Here is a 25,278-nt window from a genome sequence, read left to right as displayed (position 1 = left end):
CCTTATCAGGAATTTCAGCACATACCAACATATCATAGTGTGCAATCTCCACCGGTTTACTTTCACTTTCTAATATCAATAATATATGTGCATGTGGCAAGCCTCTTTTTTAAAATTCAATAACAAACACAAATCCCAACACCTTTCCAAATATTGCTTTTTTCACCAATAAGTGCATCATGTCCTTGCGTTTCTCATAAAAGACTTAAGCTGTCAAGTCAGGTCGATCTTGGGGAACCTAACCAAGCAGTAAGGCATTGGTTATTTCATCCCACTTAGGATTGCAAGTGAAGGTAGTAAACATGTCAGGCTTATCCGAACAATTGCCATTGAATCTTGGTACAATTGATGCATATATCTAGGCCCATCGGTATATGAAGATGGTAGAACTACCCTGCGCCCAGCAATGCCCCTAGAGACTCTATTGACCCCATCAGTTGAATTAACCATATCTACAAGACCTTGGTATACTTTAGCACACAATGCTTTCTCATTATTACGTATCCATACTAATCTAGATTCTTCCATGCTACTATATGCATCAACGATGTATTGTTGGCAATAGCCGACCATCGCACAGAAGGCAATCATTTGTATCTTCCCTTATTTGTAGTCTATATGCATAATATTGCCGTTGAGTTACGGTCTTTGTCTCCTCATTTAAACCTTGTCTGTTCCTACCATTGAGTGGAATTCCAACATGCCAACCATCCTCGCCTCGAGGAAATAGAAGAACATACAATAGAGGCATATACCAACGGTGGAGGTTAGATATTTTTTTTATAGCACCTGTGCACGACACTATTTGAATATCTCTATGCCCCACATGTAAATCATCCCCTTGACCCAGCATGATAGCTGCTACCTCACTTCCTGTAGGAACCAAGTATTTCCTTGAAGTTGATCGTGCTTCAGTAATCTCAGATCTGTATGTGGACTTGACTGCAACATTTCTCTCATTGTACGAAGAGCACATACATACAGATTATATCCATACATCATTGTTTGCAACCTCTCAAGTACATTATGATTTAAAGAAGGCATCCCATGGAGTATATTCTCTAATTCATGCTCTGTATCATCATACACATATATTTAGGCAAATCGAGGAGCCACATCTCGTGTTTCATCAGGTATTACAGAACCAACACGATGATATGTAGTACCATGGATTCGAAAAATAAATACTCCTCCCTCCCTGGTGAACTGATTATCTAAGTGAGCACCAAGTGAAACAAATGCCAAGGCATTATTGTAAGAGCGGATATTCTTTTTGTATTCCTTACTTGTATTATCATTACCAAGCAGCAACTCAGCCAATGTAGGAGGTGGGTTTTCCAAAGGTAACAAAGAGACATTTCCACTTCCACAGCAGTGTTTGCCTACATACTGTCTTAGCTTTCTTCATGCCTCACATTTCCAAATTAGTGCATTAGAAAAATGGCACTTATAAGTAAGGGCTCCTAATGAGTGAAGAGTGCAATCTCCGGAGTACACCACCATAGTTGGGTGCTTAACATTCCGAGGAAATGAAAACGCATGCCTTATAGAGTGACATTCGGATTTAATATCTTTCACATCACCAATGACACAACAAATAGAATAGAAATTATCATCCACATGGGGAAGCTCATTTAAATCAAAGGAAAAAGAGCCTTGCTCTATATCTCTCTATGGCTGTGCATTTCGACGTTCATGATAGGTTCTTGAAGTACCATAGCATTGGCAATTGCTCTGTTTCTTGTGAGTAAGTGGATTCCACCATGGATTCCTCTATGTTCCTCTCCATTTTCAACCCTTCCAAATGTTCCAACTTCATTTTAATTAACGTAATTCATTAAATTAGCAACATTTTATTTTTGAATGCAAGCCCTTGTCCTTGCACGGTTACGGCAAGACTCACATGCATCCAAAACTTGAAGTCGACGAACCTAGTTTAAACTCAAGTATAAACAGCTCATAACCATCTTCAAATCTCCTTCAAAACACAAAATAGGGAATACTAACTTCCTTTTAAAACATTCTTAACTTCAAACACCAACATAATATTCTACTTCAACAACCCTTATCACACATGTGACCTTGCTCCAAATAGACTCAGGTCAATAACAATGTAATTCTTAGAGAAGTTTTGAATACATACATGAGTATAACGTATACAAACCATTTCCTAGATGAATAAGTGAGCATAACATATACAATCCATCTCTTACAAGATAAAGGGTAATAACATATACAATTACAGAGGTAGATAGATACAGTAGGTGAGCTTCGTCAGGTGTCCGAGTTCTGCCGGAACGATATCCTCCGCGAAAGGATTGTGAGCGAGACTCAAGGCCGGCAGGTTGCTCAGGTTGCCCAACTGGAAGGGGATTGTGGTGTTTCCCGACGAGGTTCAAATTTACAAGCTCCAGAATCCGCCCAAATGATGCCGGGATGGATCCAGAGAAGTTGTTGAAGGAGAGATCGAGTTCACGCAGGGCGATCATTCGGTCGATGGATTTCGACGAAGAGGTTCGCGGACAGGTGCAGACTTTGCAGCGCGCGCTGCAATTGAGGAGTGTTTTAGGGAAGGTGCCGGGCAAAGTCGTTGTTAGTGAAATCGATGAAGGTGAGATTGGCAAGGCGGCAGAGGAGCGAGTAATCGACGGGACCTTGCAGACAAAAATTGGAGAAGTTGAGGCCTTGCACAGTGCTATTGTTGTTACTGTAAACGATGCCGGTCCATGAGCAAGAAGGGGAGAGCTCATCGACATGAGCGCTATTGTTGCTGAGCTTCCAATCGTCGAGCAAGCGATGCTCATCCAACAGGTTGGCCTTAAACGTTAGCAAGAGGTGGGCTTGCTGGTCAACAGAGCTGATTAGACTAGCTGAGGTAGAGACAACGGGACTGGCGAGAGAGAGGAGAAGAAAAAGGAGGGAAGAAAGCACTTTGATCTGGGCTTGAATAGTCAAGCAAGGAGACAAAATTGACATGTTTGCTATTGTGTTGTAGAAGGAAAGAAGAGAGGGGGAAGGGGGGAGATGGACGGTGGTGGACGATTGATTCACACCTCGTACCCTGCAAGTTTGAAAAGATTGTTTAAATGCAAGAGAAAGCCTTGCATTCTCATGCACTTTTGTTGACATCATGCTGATCATAATGGCCAAGTTTTAGAGAGAAATCTTAAGTGTTCCGATTTTGGCACAATTAGGAAAAGCTTGACCAAATTCCATTTTGTAGGAGCGAGTTTTGTGTTGAAAATTGAAGAGAATTCCAAACTTGGGAAAGATCTCTACCACCCACGCATCAAACACGTTAAAAGCTGAGATTCTATGGGTAATGTATAGTGAAAGCAGGTTTTGTGTTGAAAAGTGTAGAAAATCCCAAAAATTAGGGGAGATCTTCCTAGTCCAAGCTCGTGGGCATGAAATCTCTCATGCATAAAACATGATGAGAGCCCAGGTGTTGTAAATTAAATATGTAAAAGCCCTTAATTAATCTTGTTCGAATGTGTAAAATAACTAATGTTAAAATTGTGGAGGTATCACCTTACAAGCTCTATCATTATACCAAAAGCTATAATGTGTGAAAAGAGGAGTTTATATTAGAACCATGTAGGATGCATGCCACTACATCAAGCCCAAGAAATAATTTAAGATCATTTAGGCCATCTTCTTGCAAACTACTGGGAGTTACATTTGATTAAGAATGTGCAGCACACAAGACAAAGAATGATGCAAGTTGTTTTTTTGCTTGCAAGTTTTTTGAAAAACTCTTATAGTCATGTTGAAAAGAGGGAATCTTTTCTATATTTATGGGACTTTAGCTTTGTGGAATTTGTCTTTAAGTCTTCTTTATCACTAACATTTTGTTTTCCTTGCCAAAGAGGACCAAATGTATTTAGGTTAGTACGGTAGAAGACCTATTTTTGTTTGGTTGCTAAGTAAACTTTCGAAATCATATAAGGCCATTTAGGATACAACTCTTACATACTTGCCCCATGCTCACCTTCTATATTAAGCCTCTTGCCTCTCTGTTGAAATCCCAAAAAAGGAGGAGAATCTCTCATGGATGGGGAGTCTCCCTCACCTATTGATCGTTCATCATCCATGCTTTTCATGCTAAAGCTCTAGATTTTAGCCCCTCACCCAATTTGGATGTGTGAAGCTCCAAAGTTATTTATGAGTGTCCAAGCCAGTGCTTAAAAAGGGTGGTTTATCCAACCAATTCAAATGTGAAGGTCCTAATTTATTACAAAAGTATAAGTCAATGCTTAAAAAAGATGTTTTTTCCAACCAATCAAAAGAAGGACAATGCTTTAAAGTAAAGCGGGTTCACACTAGAAAAATGAAAAGTAATGGGGTTGTAACTAAAATATATGATTTTTTTTCCGTTGAAAATAAAGATTATGTTAAATTCTAGTTGGATTTTCTAATTTTAACTCACAAAAAAATACACTATATATTTGGGTTTTCTTTCAAGCATTGATCCAAGCCGAGTCCAAGCCCAAGGAGTGTAATAACTTATTAGCATTGTCAACCCAAGAAACGGCTTCACTCACTACCATTCTACAAGCCCAAGGCATTCATTAACTTATTACTAATACGCGAACCAAGGAATAGTTTAACCTATTATTATTGTTATTCTAAAGAAAAACTTAACTTCTCACCAATGTGCAAGCCTAAGGAGGAATTAACTAATTTATATTGTGACAACAAATTAAAAAGTGGTAGAATGCTAATTGAAGGCCTCCCATTTATACAAATCTCTATGCATAGACTCTAGATAGTAGAGGCATGCACAAGGGAATAACAAAGATTTGGGCATGTAAACAATAGAAGAGAAGAGAGAGTCACCACCATCAAGTATCTATGCTTTGAGTACTAGATATATGACAAAGCATGCACTTTTAAGTTTCTAAGAGCTGACTCTTTTATGTATCTCAAAATTACCAATGTTTCACAAAATCATAGGTTCCATCCTTTACAAAGAGTTTAAGAAAATTACTCACTAACTATAACCTATCACCTAGTTATTATCCAAGGAAAAGTTACTCACTATGACCTATCACCTAGTTATCATCAAAGAAAAAATGCTCGCTCATGAGACATGTGAGGTAAATGCTAGCTAAATACACAAATCACTTGGTCAGCAACAACTCCAAACATGTAAGCAAAACATGAAGAATGCGATTATAGAGAATTCAAACCTTCTATGCATTAAAACACATGCATGTGAATTTTAAATCTTCCTAATGGTACACACACACACACACACACACACAGCTCTCATGCAAAGGGGTGTGTGTGTGTGTGAAAGTGATACTTCCTAAAATGAAAATTTCTCTTTAGATGTTTTATAAAAAAAGATGTACTAACCACCTCATTTTGATTTTACCAAAGGCATACCACTGAGGCCTGCCATTTACAAAAGTAAACCAAAAACCTTGATGTGAAGCCATATGTCTAGACTTTCATTATTTGAGAAAAATGAAAAAATCATGGTTTTCTATTTTAAAGAAGAGATAAGTCCTTTTAATTATTATACACATCGCCTTTATGAGTGGTGGTAGTGTGGGAGATGGTAGTTGGAGTTCAACCTACAACTTTAGAAAGCATGTCAAATTCTACTCATGTGATAGTTTTGACCCATAGGATCACTGCTCGAAGCCAGTAGTTAGTAATCGGTAGGTCACCTCCTCCAACCACATGATCACTTCTTGAAGCCACCCTTGAACTTGGGAGAAGGAAAAAAACACACCATCTTTGCATGAGGCTTTGAGATCTTTGGACCACCTCATGGAATGTCTACCACCACGTGTCCCATAGCACTGTGGTACCATCCTTGAAGCTTGGCAATCCATTGACCCATTTTATGGCCAATCTAGATCAATGCCAACCAACATCATTTGAGAAACTAGGCAAGAAGTTTCTTATCATTCAACAATCCCAAAAATTATGTCCGTCTCACCTCCCACGCGTAAAACATGATGAGAGCTTGGGTTTTGTAAATTAAATGTGTAAAACCTCTTAATTAATCTCTTTTGAATGTGTAAAATAATAATAACTAATGTTAAAATTATGGAGACCTATGTCTCCTAACAAGCTCTATCACCAGTTACCAAAAGCTACAATGTGTTATAAGAGGAGGTTATATTAGAACCATGTAGGATGTAGGCCACTACATAAAGCCCAATAAATAGTTTAAGATCATTTAGGCCACCTTCTTGCAAGCTCCCCCTAAAATATTTGATTGGGAATGTGTAGCACACAAGACATAGAATGATGCAAGTTTGTTTTCTTGGAAAGTTTAAAAAAACTCTTATAGTCACATTGAAAAGAGGGATCTTTTCTAGATTTATGGGGCTTTCACTACTATGTGGCATTTGTCTTTAAGTCTTCACCGACATTTTTTTTCCATTTGTTAACCTATAGATTTATCCTTAGTTATTTACTACTTATCCGCTGAATAAGCCATGAGAATTCAATTGACATACTGAATGTATGTGTCGTTTTGTATGTACCACACCTATTAACATCTTAGGGCACAAAGCGCAATGTTATGTATTCACTTATTCATTCATTCAGAGCACCAGTAATATACGAATTCTCTATGATGGTTTGTCGATTACTTGTTCTTTATATACTTTTTTGTATTGTTGTCTTTTAATGTTTTGTAATTGATGTATGTTAACATGCATAATTATATCTGTTGGCCTTTTCCGCCAACACTTTGGCAATCTTGTTGTATTTGATTTCCATTTGAGTCTCTTGGTTCTATTTGTTTATTACTATGTTCTTTTCCATGTATGGATCTTTCACTAGTTGAGCAATTACCTTTGCCAACAAAGCGGGTGATTGTGTCTAGCCTTTTAGAGACTGGCAATGTCAATCATCCGTCGTCGCAATGTGGCATCCTCGGGTTCTATCCCCATTTATGTTTTGATTATGGTCATAGACGCCTGTGCACTCTCATTCGTTGATCACTGTCCCGTTGAATTCATTGTGCCATCCAATTAGCTAGTCATTGGGGTATTATTGATTGCATTGAATTCAAAGCCATTCATTTTTCCAATGGGTTGGGTTATTACTGCCATCAATTTTTACACTGTATTCCCCATGCCATGTGGTTTGATGATTGAATGGATAGGCAAGTTCAATATAGAGAGGCAAGTGCAGAGAATTGAAACACGTGTTCCACAATAAAGTGGTAGACGGGTAAGCCTACATAGCTCTTTCTCCTCTCGAGAAGCATGCTCCACACATTGTCTTATGTCTTCTACTTCATGATCGCCTACTCCGTTCCATGGCTTGTGTCGTGCAGGGCATCTATCATGTTGGCCATGTCATGTTCTAAAACTTGATCCGAGTTCATAAAAGCTTGCTTGTGTTCCATCCCATCAAGGTTGCCTCTGCCCTTGAGTCTTTTGCTCCGCTCAAGTTGGATATCCACCAGCTCATTGTTGTCTGGGCGACCATTGAGGCCAAGTAGATGTTGCAAGTGCTCTACTGGAAATACGCCCCATTTTTTGGAATGCTCATTACAAATTCTTCGATGTCGGGTGACTTGGTACTTGCAACAAAACGACTGCATGGCATATCGTTTTCTCCTCTAAATTGATAAAATTTGAAAGGTTCATAGCACTCACGGGCTCCATGTATGTTGAATACGCATGTGAATTTGTGTCTGAAGAATGAGGGGGAGGTGGAGCTTCTTTTACACTTCATGCATGGCCTGGTTGGTATATTCTTGTTTTTTATGGAAAGGTGTCAGGCCGCCAAAAAAATCAAAATTTGAATGTGAAAAGGAATTAAAAAATGAACTTAAGCGTGTTGAGGAAATCATAGTCAAAGAGTGTGTATTTGTGAGTCTTTGTATATGAGAGAGTGCCACGTGTCACTTTGGGAGTTATCCCATAAGAATATGGTACTTGAGTGTGTGTGTTCACTCTATAAGAGTGATGTACTTTCTTGTGTGTCACATCAATCAAGTCAAGCTACTTTGGACTACATGTGAGTACTTGTTCATTGCTTTCATTTCCTTTCCATTTTCATTATGCTTGCCATCATTTCTTTCCATTCCTAGAATTAGCTTGCTCCTCTCTCCACCATGTACCTTCAGGTGGTGTTATCAGAGCAATATCCCCTTCTCTAGCTTTCCCTTCCTTGGGCAAGCCTTAGGAGTGAGGTGGCCCGGAAATGGAAGTTATCTCCTCCAAGGGCAGTCCTTCCCATAGCCCTGGTCCCATTTGATGAATCTACTCACGCCAACCTGCTGATTTGCTACCACCTGTAAAATGGCCACCATCCTCTGCTATTTCAGTCATTTTCATGTCCAAAGGAGTCACCATTTTTTTAAGATCTCACCCCAGGCTGCTCCAGATCTCATCTTGTGTTTTGCTTGTTGTGCAAGTGAGCACTTTGGATCTCTAAATTAAAACTCAAAATATGGTCGTGTAACTAGTCAAAAGAACTGGAAGGCATCTAGTCTACAAGAATAGACAAAAATATCTTTATACAGCCGCAAATGCACCATCTTTAGAAACGCTTGCTTTTTTACATTTTTAGTATGCATGGACTCTAAATATGTAGAAGTACTCTAAATACGACCTCCTATCACCTAAATTAGAATTTTTATTTTGGGAGATACTTATCTCTTAATAGAACTATTCTTGTCTTCTTATTTCTTTTAGGATTTTTGGAGCTAATATTTTTATTCTAACACTTTCCTAATGTTTCTAGCCTTATTCTCTCACTCTTCTCTAAGTGCACTCTCTTTCCTTCTTGAAATCTATATTAAAAGAGACAGATACATGGTTTGGGAGGAGGGACCTTACAATCTCCCCCACTTAAAAGATTCGAGATGTCCTCATCTCACGAGCTGGGGTAGTATCTAAGTAAATCCTCCTATCTCTTCCAAAGTGGTGTCCCCCCACTAGGTAGAAATCTTCTTTTATCTAAACATTGTTCCTAAAGAGTCCCTTATTTCATGTGTTTGGCTTGTTTTGTTGTGCCCCCAAAAGGTCTTTATTATTCTAAAGTTAATTGGCCTTATTATCTTAAGTTCATGCATCCATATACCTCTCATACGATATGAACCTATTTAAAAAAATTTAAAAAAATCATAATCCTCTCTTACAAATTCCTTATTCTATATCCCCATGTAATATGGTACTTAACAAATTGTCATGGAAAAACGTAAGGGAATCAACCCTTTATGCAATCTAACCTATGATAGCAATTGCATAATCTTAGTATCGTCTTCTAGAATACCTCTATTCATCATGTACATTACTTCACATGAATCTTACACCAATCCTCTTCTATTTATTCATAGAAATACTTGTTAAATTTGATTATCTTTAACCCTGAAGCCCACCCTTGTAGCCAAGGGTGGGCTTCTTCTAGGATCTTCCCTTCTTGGGTTAGCTCCAAAAATTCATTCATTTTATCCTCTCAAAATCCTAGAGGACAAAACCTTCACGAAGGTATACTTTCATGGCATCCCATAACTGATTCTGGTTCCAGTGGTTGGATTGACAAAAGTGCCAACAACTAATTCGGTTTCTTACGATTTTTAGACGAGCAAGGGTGAACTTACTTCTTTCATTGTATCCATAAAAAGTTCAAAACTATCAAATACTTATCATAGCACCATATCTGAAGTCACTCGGGATTAATACATTTGAGATCTTCATTTTTTTAGAATTACACATTTGGTGCCTTGGGATTGACACATCCAAAGATTATCAAGATTAACACGTCTAATATGATTAGTTTTCTGAAAATTACACATCTAGTATCTTGGGATTAACACATCTAAGAGCATGATCCTCTGCAAATTACACATCCGAAGTTAGACCCATGTTTATCTGAGATGGGTTCAAGATCTTGGATGATCATCCTAGTGTAAAGCATCCAATGGATGGCATTTACACGTCAACTATTCAAACCTTAATGGAGTTACAATCTTAATAATTTATAATATGCAAATTAATGAGATTTATCATGAAAATTTCTCTAAACAAAGTTTCAGTCTATTTCTCTAGTCATTCAGTCTCTTACTAGTTTCTTAATTTGATCACCCTATGTTTTTCCTCAAAAGGTTTCCTCCCCAATCTTATTTCTTAAATTTATTGTACAAATATCTTACGTGTTAACCCCCAAGATACAAGCTCAATTTCATAGGATGATTATCTCAACATGTGAGGATATTCAAATCACTTCTATGGCCACTAGAGTGATGATTGATTCGTCCTCATATGATAAACAATCACTTGTTTTAATCTCTTGACAATTAACCTTTGAAAAACAAATCGTAGGAACTAAGATTGGCTCTGATACCATTTGTAAGGTTCCCTCCTTCTAAAATAGGAGAAACACTTAATATAGTCTACTAAGTCTTAGCTTGGAGAAAATTTCGTACTGGTTAACAGCTTGACCATGTAAAGATTCAGGGATACAATTTGTAGGTAAGACCTAGTCCTATCCCGCCAGGGAGAGCGTGGTCTTCTAAAAGTCAAATTATCCATAGGGTAATTGATCATAATTTGGGAAACTACTAATCTTGATTCCTAGAGATGATGCCTTTTTCCTCATCCATTTAAGGCACAACCACTGGCCTAGTCTCCTAGAATAGAGTTGCTCGCGAACCTATTTATCTAGCGTAGGGATTTCACTTAATTTGTTGGAAAGCTACCCGACTAATTGGGTCCACCTGTCCATAGGATGGTGCCGTCGGGGCATTCCATCCTCCCACTTTCCACCTACTCACGTGTCAATTTGTTTTCTAATTAATCCTACCACACTGTTTGACATAAATAAACATTTTCTTAATTAAGGCCCTTTTCACAAACGTTCGTTAAAACATCCTCTTTCCACAGTACAATAACACCAAAGACAAGATTTAAAAAAAGTTTATACATGAATCAATTCCATACAAGCCAAACCGGCTCTCTTATTCTTTTTCTTTATACGGTCGATGATCTAGGGTTTGGCCTTCCAGCCTCTACATGTTGGGCAAAACCCTACGAGACCATACACCTCGTTGTTGGCTAGTGAGGACTCAAGTCGGCGACTTATTGCCCCCTCCTTAGGCTCCGTTGCTCGATCCTCCCGCCCCTCAGAGGGATGTCTATACACTAGGGTGGGCTTATTCACCGCACTAGCCTGGGTCTCCATGTTAATTCCATTCGGATTAACACCATGATCCTTAATTGAGAACATTAATAAGTATCATGTAAAGGCACTATAAAGGTTGTACATTATGAGAGATTGGCCACCCAAGGCCTATAGAATCAGCTGTCTTTAAAACAATCATTTAATGAAACCATAGTGTCAACATAATCCTCCAAAATATTTGGTTGAATCCTAATTTCCAATTTTTCCTTCATTGGTATACCTATGGCATCATTGGCAACAACCAGAACGCTCACCACCTGTCCACTCAGGGGCCTTTTCGATAGTTCCTAGCTCATTATAACCGGTAATATTTTCACTTATAAAAATCAAAATGGAATCTACGTTGAAGATCAGCAAGATCAACCAACAGATCCATATAAAAGAGCCATAGACTCATCCGTTAGGACCAGCAAGGTCAATCAACTAGATCCATGCCTGAATTCAGAAAACAACTCCTACTCCTTGTTCCAATATCTTCCACGATGCACGTGTGGGTATCTTCGGCGACCTAGAGCCCGAGCACCGTATGGTTAGCACCCTCTAGGATCCTTTGGAGGTGACCTAGTGCTTCACTCATAGGCCACTTCCTTGGCCGACCTTGCTACGCGAGACGTCCTCCATTGACTCTCCTCCGTCAGCTGTTGCAACTTTATCATATTAGGTCTCCACCATGACCTCATTCACAAGATGGTCAAAATGCTTCCCCAGCATTCTTGACATAAAACAGTCATTTTAAAAACAGGTCATAAATACAGTTTCTATAGTGAACTCTCGTCTTTCCACATTGTCCCACATCAATCCACGTGATTTAAATCACATCCATTTCATATGTATTCCCATTCTCATCCAATCACATCATTCTCATTACATCTTTCCTCATTTATCCTCATCAGATCTCATCCACTCGCATCTACCCATCTCCACATCTCATCACATTACATTCATTCACATCTCATCCATTCATAACTACCCTGATCCACATCACATCACATCACATCCATTTTATCTCACATCTCAATCATTCACATCTATCCCGATTCACATGACATCACATCTCATTTATTCACATCCTGATTCACATCACATTCACTCACATCCATCACATTCATTCTCATCACCATCCCATCACATACATAACATCACATCACATCTATTCACATCATATCTCATTCATACACATCTTATTCATCCACATCCATCCAATCGTCTATTCATACATTCATATCTATCACTTCACATCCACATATATTCATGTCACATCACATCTCTTTACATCACATCACATTCTTTCACATACACATCCATATCACATTCTCTCACATACACATCCACATTCATTCTTTCACATACATCCACATCCATTCTTCACATACATAACCACATCCATTCTTCACTTATACTTTCACATCCATTTTCATCACATATCATCCACTCATATCCCATATCATTCATTTACATCCTAATTTACATGATATCACATCTCATCCATTCATTTACATGATATCACATCTCATCCATTCATTCACACTTGTCTGATTCTCATCATCACATCTCATTACATCTATTCACCGCACATCTCATCACCTCTATTCACATCACATCCATCCATCCATTCATTCACATCCATCTGATTCACATCACATCTCATCACTTCTATTCACCTCACATCTCATCACCTCTATTCACATCACATCCATCCATCCATTCATTCACATTCATCTCATTCACATTACATCTCATCACTTCTATTCACCTAACATCTCATCACCTCTATTCACATCGCATCCATTCATTCACACTTATTTGATTCTCATCACATCTCATTACATCTATTCACCTCTCACATCTCATCACCTGTATTCACATCACATCCATCCATCCATCCATTCATTTCCATTTGATTCACATCACATCTCATCACTTCTATTCACCTGACATCTCATCACCTCTATTCACATCACATCCATCCATCCATTCATTCACACCTATTTGATTCTCATCACATCTCATTACATCTATTCACCTCACATCTCATCACCTCTATTCACATCACATCCATCCATCCATTCATTCACACTTATATGATTCTCATCACATCTCATTACATCTATTCATAGAATTTAAGAGAATTTTAATTTTGATATAGAGATTCTTTACGCATCTATTTATGCATAAAAATCAACTTCAGTGGGAATAACACTTTTATAAAAATCCTTTTATGCATCTATTTATGCATAAAAACCAACTTTAATGAGAATATCATATCAACCACATTTGAATTCATCATTTGGATAGCATTTATGCTTATAATTTCAAGGTCTTAGATTTACTCGTATATACTGCCAGTAAAGAGTTGTAGTTATACCCTTGGTATATACGGGTAGTCACGATCCTTGGAATTTAAAGGTAAATATCATCATGTCTAGGCCTCAAGCAAGTCAAGGATTCCATGCAATTGCGGTACTTCCATCGGAAGACCTAACTACTAATTTATGAATTTCAGTCTGAATATCAATTTGTATGAATTTCATCACACATTTCTAACTTTTTTTACCGCTACTTCATAAATTTTTGACATTTTTGGCTTCTCGGTTGATCCACATTAGCCAAATTGCTCTGATACCAGCTCAAAGATCCCTGTCCTCATCGCGCAACGAATTCACAGGTGCTAGCAGCGGAAGTAGCAGTTCTTGCGCGTGGGGCAGGGTCCGTCACTCGGTGCCTCGCCCACGGATACTTGGACAAGAGACTAATCCATCGATTCTTCCAAAACCGAACCCAGAAATTCCCTTGTCAGGGAAAGCAAGTCCCATAGTCAGATCAAGGAAAAGATTGCACTTGGATCATAGAGACCAACACTTTTTTCCTCATTGAGAGGCACAGCCCTTGATTCTTTTCCATAGAATAATTTTTATCCGGGAATCACTTCATCTATCGTACCATAACAGAATTGAGTCTCAATTTAGGGATCCATCAGTCCACTCTACATCCAATCCCGTGGGTTAGCCAACCGCCTAACCACTGTAGTGATGGGATCCATTTAAGAGTTTGGTTAGGTTTTGTCTCGGGTACTAGGGAAAAGAGTTCCTATGCCCCCTAGCCGGATATTTATGCAAACTTAAAACTAGTCACACCACTTACACACCCAATATGAAATTACCTTTTTCACAGAATTAGTTGTCTTTAAAACAATCATTTAATGAAACCATAGTGACACTGATCATAATCCTTCAAAATATCTGGTTGAATCCTAATTTCTAATTTTTCCTTCATTGGTATACCTATAACATTGGCCAGAACACTCACCACCTGTCCCTCAGGGGCCTTTTCGATAGTTCCTAGCTCATAGTACTCTTGTTTAAAGCAAGAGTGGCCACCAATTACTTTGGAGAGGATTAAGCCAAAAACAATTGAATTATCCAGAAAATTCAATGTAACTGGCTATGGGTAGGAGTAGAGTAACAGTGCATAAACACCCTTAACCTTTTACAAAGGGGGATGCTTCTCTTTATAGGAAAAAGTGAGCCTCTAACCAAGCAAACTGATTCTAGAATTTTTCTGATCAGTTTGGTCAACTTTTGACTATTTTTGGGTTAGTTTAGCTTACTTTTTGGATCTAGTTGAAATAGGAGAGAGGAGAGATGAAAATATCTCATTATTTTTTAGTTTAAAACTCCTCGACACATGTGAAATAGGTGCCTCCTTCATGAGGGGAGATCCCCACACTGAGGTGTCAAAAATGCATCATTTCTTCTAAATATCTCTTCTTTTTTTAACTAATAAACCTTGTCCTTAGTCAACTCTTCATCTTATGTGAGCATTTACTCATTTTTGGGAGATTTTCTTTTATTCTTCAATTTATCTCCTCCCTACATTTGGATTAATCTTATTGGTCCATAGGAATCTTAATTGGACCATAATCTATTTTTTTTAAAAAATTTGGACCCTTAGACTAAGGTCCTTTATACCTATTTTTAATTAATTCTAATTGCACATTGAAAAGTTCTTTTTGAATTTATGTTTTAGGGAAAACCATTCTAGACACTATGAGGATTTTTATATCCAAAAATATCTTAATTTTGAATTACCTCCCTCTAGACATTTTCTCTCTCTAAGCTAAAATAGGGTAAAACAGGATCTTTCTTTTATTTCAGAGAGGGGAATAATTATAAGTTTAGAAGGGGAGGTTCTTACACCTCCATACCTCAAAAGCTGGAGGGAGGAATCTTACATCCTACCCCACTTAAAAAATGCGAGATGTCCTCATCTCACAAAATTAGAGGACAACTCTTTCCCTTAAGATCCAACTGATTCTGGGGTTCGTTATAGTCTGGTTAACCCAATAGAATCCTGGGATAAAAGATCCCTTACATAGAACTCATCATCAGAGATAACAATTCACTTAGATTATATTATTCAAATCCTTATCACAATAATGGTCCATTAGACCGAAATTTCCATCTGAACAGTCCTCCATGGGAATTTTCAATCTTACAGATTTTTAATTTGACATTCCTTAACTTGATCCACTGGCTCAAGTGTTAACAGTATTAATCTGTTAGCACAATCCACTAATCTCATAATGATTTGCCGAAGTCATTAACATACGAACATCATTATAGGGACTCGCCCCATTCATCCTCATTGTGGTTTTGCTCAGCTTATTACATTTCAACCAAAATTCAGGAATCATCATTTTTCAATCAGAATCCAATCAACTCATCGGTTCAACCAGAATTTAAAAATCATATCAACCACATTCGAATTCATCATCTTGATAGCATTTATGCTTATAATTTCAAGGTCTTAAATTTACTCGTATATACTGCCAGTAAAGAGCTGCAGTTATACCCTCGGTATATACGGGTAGTCACGGTCCTTGGAATTTTAAGGTAAATATCATCATGTTCAGGCCTCAAGCAAGTCAGGGATTCCATGCAATTGCGATATATTTTTTGACATTTTTGGCTTCTCAGTTGATCCACATTAGCCAAACTGCTCTGATACCAACTCAAAAATCCCTGTCCCCACCACACAACGAATTCAGGGGTGCTAGCAGTGGAAGTAGCACTTCTTACACGGGGCAAGGTCCCTCACTCGAGGCCTCGCCCACCACGGATATCTGGACAAGAGACTAATCCATCGGTTCTTCCAAAATGGAACCCGAAAAAACTTCCCTTGCTACCCGAAATGCATAGGCAATTCCTCCAGGATAATTTTACTCTAACGTAGTCAAAAGCCTTAACTAATAGAACTGGTCTGACTGAACCCGTAAGTCCCATAGTCAGATCAAGGAAAAGATTGCACTTGGATCATAGAGACCAACACTTTTTTCCTCATTGAGAGGCACAGCCCTTGATTCTTTTCCATAGAACAATTTTTATCCGGGAATCACTTCATCTATCGTACCATAACAGAATTGAGTCTCAATTTAGGGATCCATCAGTCCACCTTACATCCAATCCCGTGGGTTAGCCAACCGCCTAACCATTGTAGTGAGATGGGATCCATTTAAGAGTTTGGTTAGGTTTTGTCCCACGTACCAGGGAAAAGAGTTCCCAGGCCCCCTAGCCAGATATTCATGCAAACTTAAAACTAGTCACACCCAATATGAAATTGCCTTTTTCAAAGAATCAGCTGTCTTTAAAATAATCATTTAATGAAACCATAGTGTAACTGATCATAATCCTCCAAAATATCCGATTGAATCCTAATTTCTAATTTTTATTTCATCGGTATACCTATAGCATCATTGGCCACCCAGAACGCTCATCACCTGTCCACTCAGGGGCCTTTTCGATAGTTCCTAGCTCATAGTAACCGGTAATATTTTCACTTATAAAAATAAAAATAGAATCTCTGTCGAAGATCAGCAAGATCAACCAACAGATCTATATAAAAGAGCCATAGACTCATCCATTGAGGACCAGCAAGGTCAATCAACCAGATCCATGCTTGAATTCAGAAAACAACTTCTACTCCTGTTCCAATATCTTCCACGATGCACATGTGGGTATCTTCGGTGACCCAGAGCCCAAGCACCGTATGGTCAGCACCACCCTCTAGGATCCTTCGCCGCCGCAGGTGACCTAGCGCTTCACACCGCTTCCTTGGTCCCTCATCCACTATACCAGAGGCTCACCATTTTAATCGAATCGAGGCTGGTCAAGACCTCGACCGACCTTGCTACGCGAGACGTCCTCCATTGACTCTCCGTCAGTTGTTGGAACTTTATCAGATTAGGTCTCCACGACCTCATTCACAAGATGGTCAAAATGCTTCCCCAGCATTCTTGACATAAAACAGTCATTTTAAAAACAGGTCATAAATATAGTTTCTATAGCAAACTCTCGTCTTTCCTTATTGTTCCACATCAATCCACCTGATTTTAATCACATCCATTTCATATGTATTCCCATTCTCATCCAATCACATCATTTTCATCTCATCACATCTTGGATGACAGCATCTGAGGACTCTCCACACGCTCCTAACTAGTAAAGAGCCAAAGGCAACTTCTCTTTTGCAAGAGAAGGATAGTGAGAAGATCAAGGGTTCCCCTTACACTATAACCACCTACTCGCAGATAACCACTCCTAACTTAACTTAAACAACATTTTAGATGACCTACAATAATGCCCCATATCTTTATGCACAGAAGCCTAAACCCTAAACTCGGCATGAGGTTGCAATAAACATGAGGTTGCATGAATAAGAGAGCTTACCTCGATAATTTCAACCCAAAGGAGAGGACAATAACACAAGAATGTTGTAACAAACAAATGCTTAAAGCTTAAACAAAAAATGCAACATGTGATATTAGAACATTGTTGAGACCTTCTACAATATTGCTTAGACCAGCAGGGTGGATAGTGCCCCTTTCGGATGATAGATTCTGAGGACTTTCCACACGCTCCCCACTATTAGAACATTGTTGAGACCTTCTACAATACTACGTAAACAAGCAAGGTGGATAGTGCCCCTTTTGGATGATAGCTTTTGAGGACTTTCCACACGCTTCCCACTATTAAAGCCAAAGGCAACTTCTCTTTTACAAGAGAAGGATAGTGAGAAAATCGAGACTCCCCCTCCACTATAACCACCTACTCCTAACTTGACTTAAACATCATTCTAGATGGCCTACAATAATGTCCCATATCTCTATGCATAAGCCTAAACCCTAAACCCGGTATGAGGTTGCATGAATAAGAGAGCTTACCTCAACAATGTCAAGCTGAAGGAGAGGAAAACAATGTAAAACCTCCAAAAAAAACATGAGAAAAAGTGATTAGTTATACATTTAAATTTCATGCATGCATAGCCTACGTAATTAAGGGCTTATGCATAAGTCTATTGCATAAGGGCTTATGCGTAAACCCTAAACCCTAAGCCTAATGCATAAGCCTAAATCCTAAGCCTATTGCATAAACCCTAAACCCTAAGCCTAATGCATAAGGGCTTATTCATCATAAGCCTATGCATAAGGCTTAGGCATAAGTGTATTGCATAAGCCTATATGCATAAAGGCTATGCATAAGCCTAGACCCTAAACCCTAAACCCTATGCAATAGACTTAGGCATAAGCTTAATGCATAACCATGCCTAGAAGTTCAGAATTACCTAACATTGCTTACTAATGTCATGTCCTTGTCCATTAGTGTGACTCTCCCTGGAATGGGTAGCACAAATGTTACTATCATTCATAAGGAAGTCCTTGACTCTTGAAGACATGCAACGGCACTACTCTGCCATTTAAAGTAACCTTTCATCTTTATTCTGTCGGCTAATGGATCTAACAATCCTCAAGAAAGGAGCTTTGGGGATGAGGAGATTCACAGTCACCTGCGCCTTCCTTATCTCCGCAAAAATTTTCCTTTGCCAAGAGACCCACGCCTTTGAAATATTCCTGCTAGTGTTGGGTTTAACCTTAGGGAGCAGAGGTTCACTTGCGAGGTCCTTTAGAACGTCTTTTGGAAGATCTAGAACCGGCACTAGATTTGGTGCTGGATCTAGCTGGCACTGAAACTCTCATGACATTCTGTTTCCTATACGGGCCATGGTAGTACTGGAAAAGAGAAGGCAAAATTAGTAGCAAAAAATCAGTTCGACAACCATCCACCACGCGATATGGTGAATCCAAATGTGGACCAATATAAATATCGTGCGGTGAACGAAACAATAATGTGGCAATAAAATTAACCCAAACCGACCACGAAGTGATACGACGATTCCAAAAGCTGGAGAATGGCCATATCACATGGTGAATGAAGCAATATAAAGTTGGAGAATGGCCATATTACGCGGTGAACGAAACAATGTGGGACCAATATAAATATCACGCAGTGAACGAAACAATAATGTAGCAATAAAATTAACCCAAACTGTCCACGGAGCGATATGATGATTCCAAAAGTTGGAGAATGGCCATATTGCGCCGTGAACAAAGAGAGCGAAATACAAGGCGAAGAGAGCGAAAAACCTACAAGCTAGGATATAGGGGCTAGTATGGAAGGATTGAGCTGTCTGGTGAGCTACATGAGCAAAGCATGGAGAAACGCAATGGAAAAAAAAGCGAGGAGGAAAAAAAAGGCTGGAAATAAAATATTCCTCCTTTTTATAGAGAAAAACGCAATCATGATGTCGACAGCATCAACCCTACACGTGGCAATTTGTGAGAGGACGATGATGTAAGCCCTACCACATGTGGTGTTTGATCCTAAATTATGTGACATCAGCCCTATCATTTGACCTATATAAAGATGTCTTTTGATAATTTCCATACCGTCCACCACGGCCACAGTGCGAGTCTCTTTTTTCTATGCTTTTCTCTGTGCTCAAAAATTTCTCGCCTTCCATACCGTCAACAGTGCGAGTACGACCCATACCCTGTCCATAGTGCGATAGCTGCATTCGCCCTCCTTTGCTTTCCCCTTATTGCACGGTGAACGGTTTCCAGCAGCCACATCACAACAGCGATGGAGGTTAAGAGTTCTCACTTGTACAATGCTACAAATAACATGGATGATTTATTACTGGAGGAGTTTAAGGACGAGCACAGCGCCACAGAGTATCTCTTTGATCTACTGAGGAGGGCTGCGAAGGAGAAATCCCTTTCCCAAGACCCTATGTTCAACGTTCCTTTCAGTCTGGAGGATATTATCAAGGACATAGCAAGGACATCACTAGAGGGAGAGTGGACAGAGTATTGCAAGTTGGTCGGTGGAGGAGCTGTCTCGGAAGGGTCAATTCCTTATGTCCATATGTCAAGCTTCATAGTCACCTCGTCTCAAAATGCAGGCATGTCGAAGAGGTGGGACACTTACTCAGATGATCAACATATCAAGATATGTGTTGACATGTGCCCAGTGCATGGCAAGAAATGCAGGTTGCTAGAATATTATTTTAGGTTTGTTGCCTACCTCTTTCTTCATGCTGATAAGGAGGATTACACAAAGGAGGAGCTCAAAGGAAGGACTGATAAATCAGAATAATCCTTTATTTCAAGTACTCAGTATATAAAAGAAGAGGTCCTGGACCTTGTGTCCGAGAAGGAGGAGGAACTCCTCAGCACAAATTTTGATGTGGCAGAGTATAAGGCCTCCACCATCATTGATGAAGGAACATCATCTGTCCATGGGGAGCGATTGACGTCCAATTTTGTCATCCCTGGGCTACCGTCATTGATGAAGGAACGTCATCTGTCCATGGGGAACGATTGACGTCCAATTTTGTCATCCCTGGGCTACCGTCCTTTTTAATTAATGGGAAGTATTACCTCCTCCTCTCCCACATTCAAAAACTCTACAGTTTTAGGGAGGATTACTGTCTATAATAGCAGATGGTTGTGAAACTACGTCCGGTGTTCTCGATGTAGAGAATGAGCATAAGGATGAATTTCTCGCATTAGGCACAGAAGTGATAGAAAACTTCATAGAGGCTCCACGAGCAATGTCCTTGTGCTTTAAAAAATCCAAGGAGAATGAAGCTTCTCTTCCTTCAGAGGAAGAATTTCAAGTCCTTTAGTAGGATATGGGCATTTCTGAGTTCGGCAAGGAACTTCCTCCCGAACATCACCAAGAAAACGAAGAGGACTCCATCAACCTTTGAGATGCAACCAAGTTGGAGGAGGATGAGAACCAGAAGGTAAATTATTGCTTAAGTTTGTCTGGTTTAATTCTTATTGCTTAAGTTTGTCTGGTTTAATTCTTATTGCTTAAGTTTGTCTAGTTTAATTCTTATTGCTTAAGTTTGTCTGGTTGAATTCTTATTGCTTCAGTCTATTTGAATTATTTCTTACTTTAGTTTGTTCCCTCTTGGTTCTTTGTCAATGCAGATAGAGCTTGATGATGCGGATGGATTTCTTTGACGAGGTGGTGCTGGTCGTGCGCAAGAGTTGGGCAAGACGCCACTCTTGCACACGTCTCTTCTATCGACAAAAATATATTTATTATATATCTAGCAAGTACTCTAGGGATGCAGAGATTCCACTCCTTACACTGAAAGCCCTATCTAGGTATACAGGGTATGCATTTATACCTTATAATATACATAAAGTCATGCTTATAGAGAAGTGTGCTGCCATCCGTATCTTTGGATGCGGCCCTGGTTTTTGGCCTTCTCGAGCAGGTTATTTCCTATATTATTCAAGCTATGCCCTAGGTGCAGGAGTGTAGGATGCAAAGTCACTCAAGGGCTATGAGGTTTTTACATTATAGAGGGAAAATACCTACCAAAGAGGGGGAGCAAGAAGAGAAGAGACTCAAGAGCAATTATCTCTTTTTGTTGTAAATATTTTCACTATAAATCTTCAATATAATGGAATGGTGCAATTATTTTTTATTTTCAAGTCAAAAAGCTTTACAACTTTCTTCTAAATGTTGTCTACTTCCTAAGTCAAAAATGTTTACAACATTATTCAAAATACTTTCAACTTCAAAGTGTTGTTTCTACTTCCAAATTCTTCCTATGTGTCTTCATGAAGATCTCCATGCTGCATGACGTACTGGTCTTGTGCCAATTTTCCACTTTAGTGATCTTCTCTGTTTCACATTATTTTGTGCTGCCCTTGCTAGCTTACTCATACGTGCCCTTTCCATGGATAATTTTTGCCCAAAAGTGTATCTATAAAACCAGTTAAACATCGCCTTAAGGTAATTTATATGAGTCTTCCCTCCTCCATGCCGAGTGTTTTTTAAATATACTCCTCTAGCTCGATAGTGAGATTTCTCCATTCCTTGTGTGCTCTACATGTCCAGAGAACCATACTCATTCATGAAGTATGCACCATGAGCATAAAGAATATGTTGCATAAAAATTAAGATAGAGTCAGTAGTTATTCATACTTGTTTCTCAATATCCAGTAGAGGAGCAAATGTGTTCACCATGTAGTGCGTAATGTTGGTTTCACCCCATGTATCAACCATGGACTTCCTAAAATTAGAAAGCTCATCTTGAAATTTTTGTCACTCCTCTGTGGTTGTGCTGCTTTTGGTCAAAAGTTTTACCATTTTATTGAAGTCTGACCAAACCTTCTCATGTAGAATTACAAAGCTTGAATTGGTGCAATCAAATGTTGTACATTTGCATAAATCCTTCCACAAGTTCCAAGGCTTGGTTGAGTTCTTTGCATTTTTTGGCTTCTCCAGAAAATGTCTTGCTTTATTTCCACTTATGGACACTTGTTGTGCAACCTCATGATTCATGCCAGAGGTCTTTTTGTTAACAGTAATCTGTACATTGCCACCATGGCACCCAATTGAGTTGAGTAGTTACTCTACTTTATGAAGAGCTTCTTCTTGTCGTTCTTTGATAAGTTCATGCAACCTGTGCCATTCAAGGATAGAAAGGTAGCAGAAATCCTCTCCATTCCTCCTGATTTGAAGAGAAAGAGGGCTGCCGACAAGGTGGTGATTGAAGAGGTGACAACACCAAGTCCACAAAGGTGGAAGAGGATGGTAAAGGGGGCGGATTTGAAGGAAAAGGAGATAGTTTTAGAAGAGAATGTGGTTAGGGATGAATTGGTAGAAAACTTTATGCAGTTGGAGACAGAGAATAATGACAGACTTAAGGTGGTGCCTGGTCAGATCATATGCAATGTATCGTACACCGCCAAGCAGGAGGAGTACCTCCATATCGCTCCAACGGTTATCGGCAAATGTGTTAGCGCGATCCTGTGCGCTACGGATGCTCTCGCGTGCAGCTTTGAGCATATCATCCATATATTCAAAGAACTCCTTGATAGATTGAATCTTCTCCTTTTCCAGGCCTACAGCCATCGGAGATCTCGGCTGGAATCCATACATTGACATGAATGGTGTAAATCCAGTCGTCGCTGAATGCTTGGAGCTATTATAAGCAAACTCCAATATGGACAAATATTCTTCCCCATTTGATTGCTTCTTACTTACATAAGAACACAACATATCCTCGAGTATTTGGTTAACCCTTTCTGTTTGACCATCAGACTCCGGATGATCTGCCGTACTCATATCAGAGTAGTATCCAACTTTTTGAAGATTTCTCTCCAAAAATGACTGTTGAACTTTCTATCTCTATCCGACACTATATCTGCGGGCAGGCCATATATCTTGTAGCGATGTTTAATAAAGAGTTTTGCCAACTCTGGCGTTTTAACAATTTTCTTCGTGGCAATAGACTTTGCCATTTTAGTTAACCTGTCCACTACCACCCACACCGAGTCATTCCCTCGACTCGTCTTGGGTAAACCGGTAATGAAATCCATGGAAATGCTTTCCCATTTCCCTTGAGGAATCTCCAGCGGTTGGAGTAGTCCTCCAACCTTAAGACGTTCATGTTTATTGACCTGGCAGTTACTGCATTTCAGCACATAAGTCTGGACTTTCTTAAACAAACTAGGCCAATAAAACTGTCTTTTTACTAGTGCATAGGTCTTCTGAATCCCAGGATGACCCGCACTTGGACTATCATGACTTTCTTTAAGAATTTGGGCCCGAAAGTCACCAATAGTTGGTACACATACTCTACCCTTGTGAAGTAAGTACCCGTCGTCACTGGAGTAATTAGCATATTTCTCCCACCGATGAATTTTAGCATCATCCTTTGAAACCGTGTCAGAAAACAAAGGTGATGAAGGGCCTACGTCCGAGCTCTCCGGCTCAAATCTTACCCCGAAGACTCGGCTAGCCTCCCCGGACTAACTCTCGCCTCGCTACCCACCGCACCTACGGCCAGTCTCTCCGGGCTAGCATTACGTGCCAGCGAGGAAGGTGGGCGCAGCTGTGACAAAGTGCGTACGCGTACAGCACGCCAGACCTCTGTAAAGACAGGATCATGCTCACACAAGCCATGATTTGGTATTTCAACCAAAACCTTAAGGTAAATTTCATGCCTTGATTTTGCATCATGTCATTAGCACAGAAGCTAATGTACTGGAGAGCACTCTAGTAGCGCAAGTTCTTAGACTATGCTACTAGATATTTGTAGACTACGCTACCATGTTGCTTCACCAACTTGTTAAAACTTCTCCTTGGAAAGCTCTACAGCCATAGGAGAAATAAACTAGAGCCAATCTAATCATGCATCACAAGGATTAGTTCCAAAGTTGAGAGATACTTCTCTCTTAGAGTAACATCTTTGCACAAGCATATGCTCTAGAATCTTGTTGAGTTTCTAACTACCATCAATCTACGGATGGTTAAACTCCACTCTAACTTAGAGTAAATGTAAGTTTTGAAGATTTCCCTTCAAATATAACAATCAAACTTCCTATCTCTTATGCCATACTATATATGCGGGCAGACCATATAGTATGTGGAGATGTTTGATAAAGATTCTTGCACCACTATGGGTGTCTGGAGTTACATCCAATCACTTACAAATCTGTGTTGCTATTACCAGACACATCCCTTCAAGTATTGTTTGGACTCACACAACTATTCCAGTTTATGTGATATTTGAGGATATCCCTCAAGAAAGGTTTTTGTCCTCAAAAACTCTACTCTCAAGCGACTACGCGCTAGTGTCATAGGTCCAAGAACAAATGTAGACCGTGTTTAATAGCATATGTTATATTCTTGAGTCCTTCCAAGAAACTCTTAAACATCTTGCAACGAAGATGTGGTATAGTGTTTACGC

This window comes from Cibotium barometz, chromosome 33, assembly GCF_041138505.1.
Source record: "Cibotium barometz isolate CiBa-2024 chromosome 33, ASM4113850v1, whole genome shotgun sequence".
In the NCBI taxonomy this organism is placed as follows: domain Eukaryota; kingdom Viridiplantae; phylum Streptophyta; class Polypodiopsida; order Cyatheales; family Cibotiaceae; genus Cibotium; species Cibotium barometz.
Note: the sequence above shows the minus strand (reverse complement) of the source record.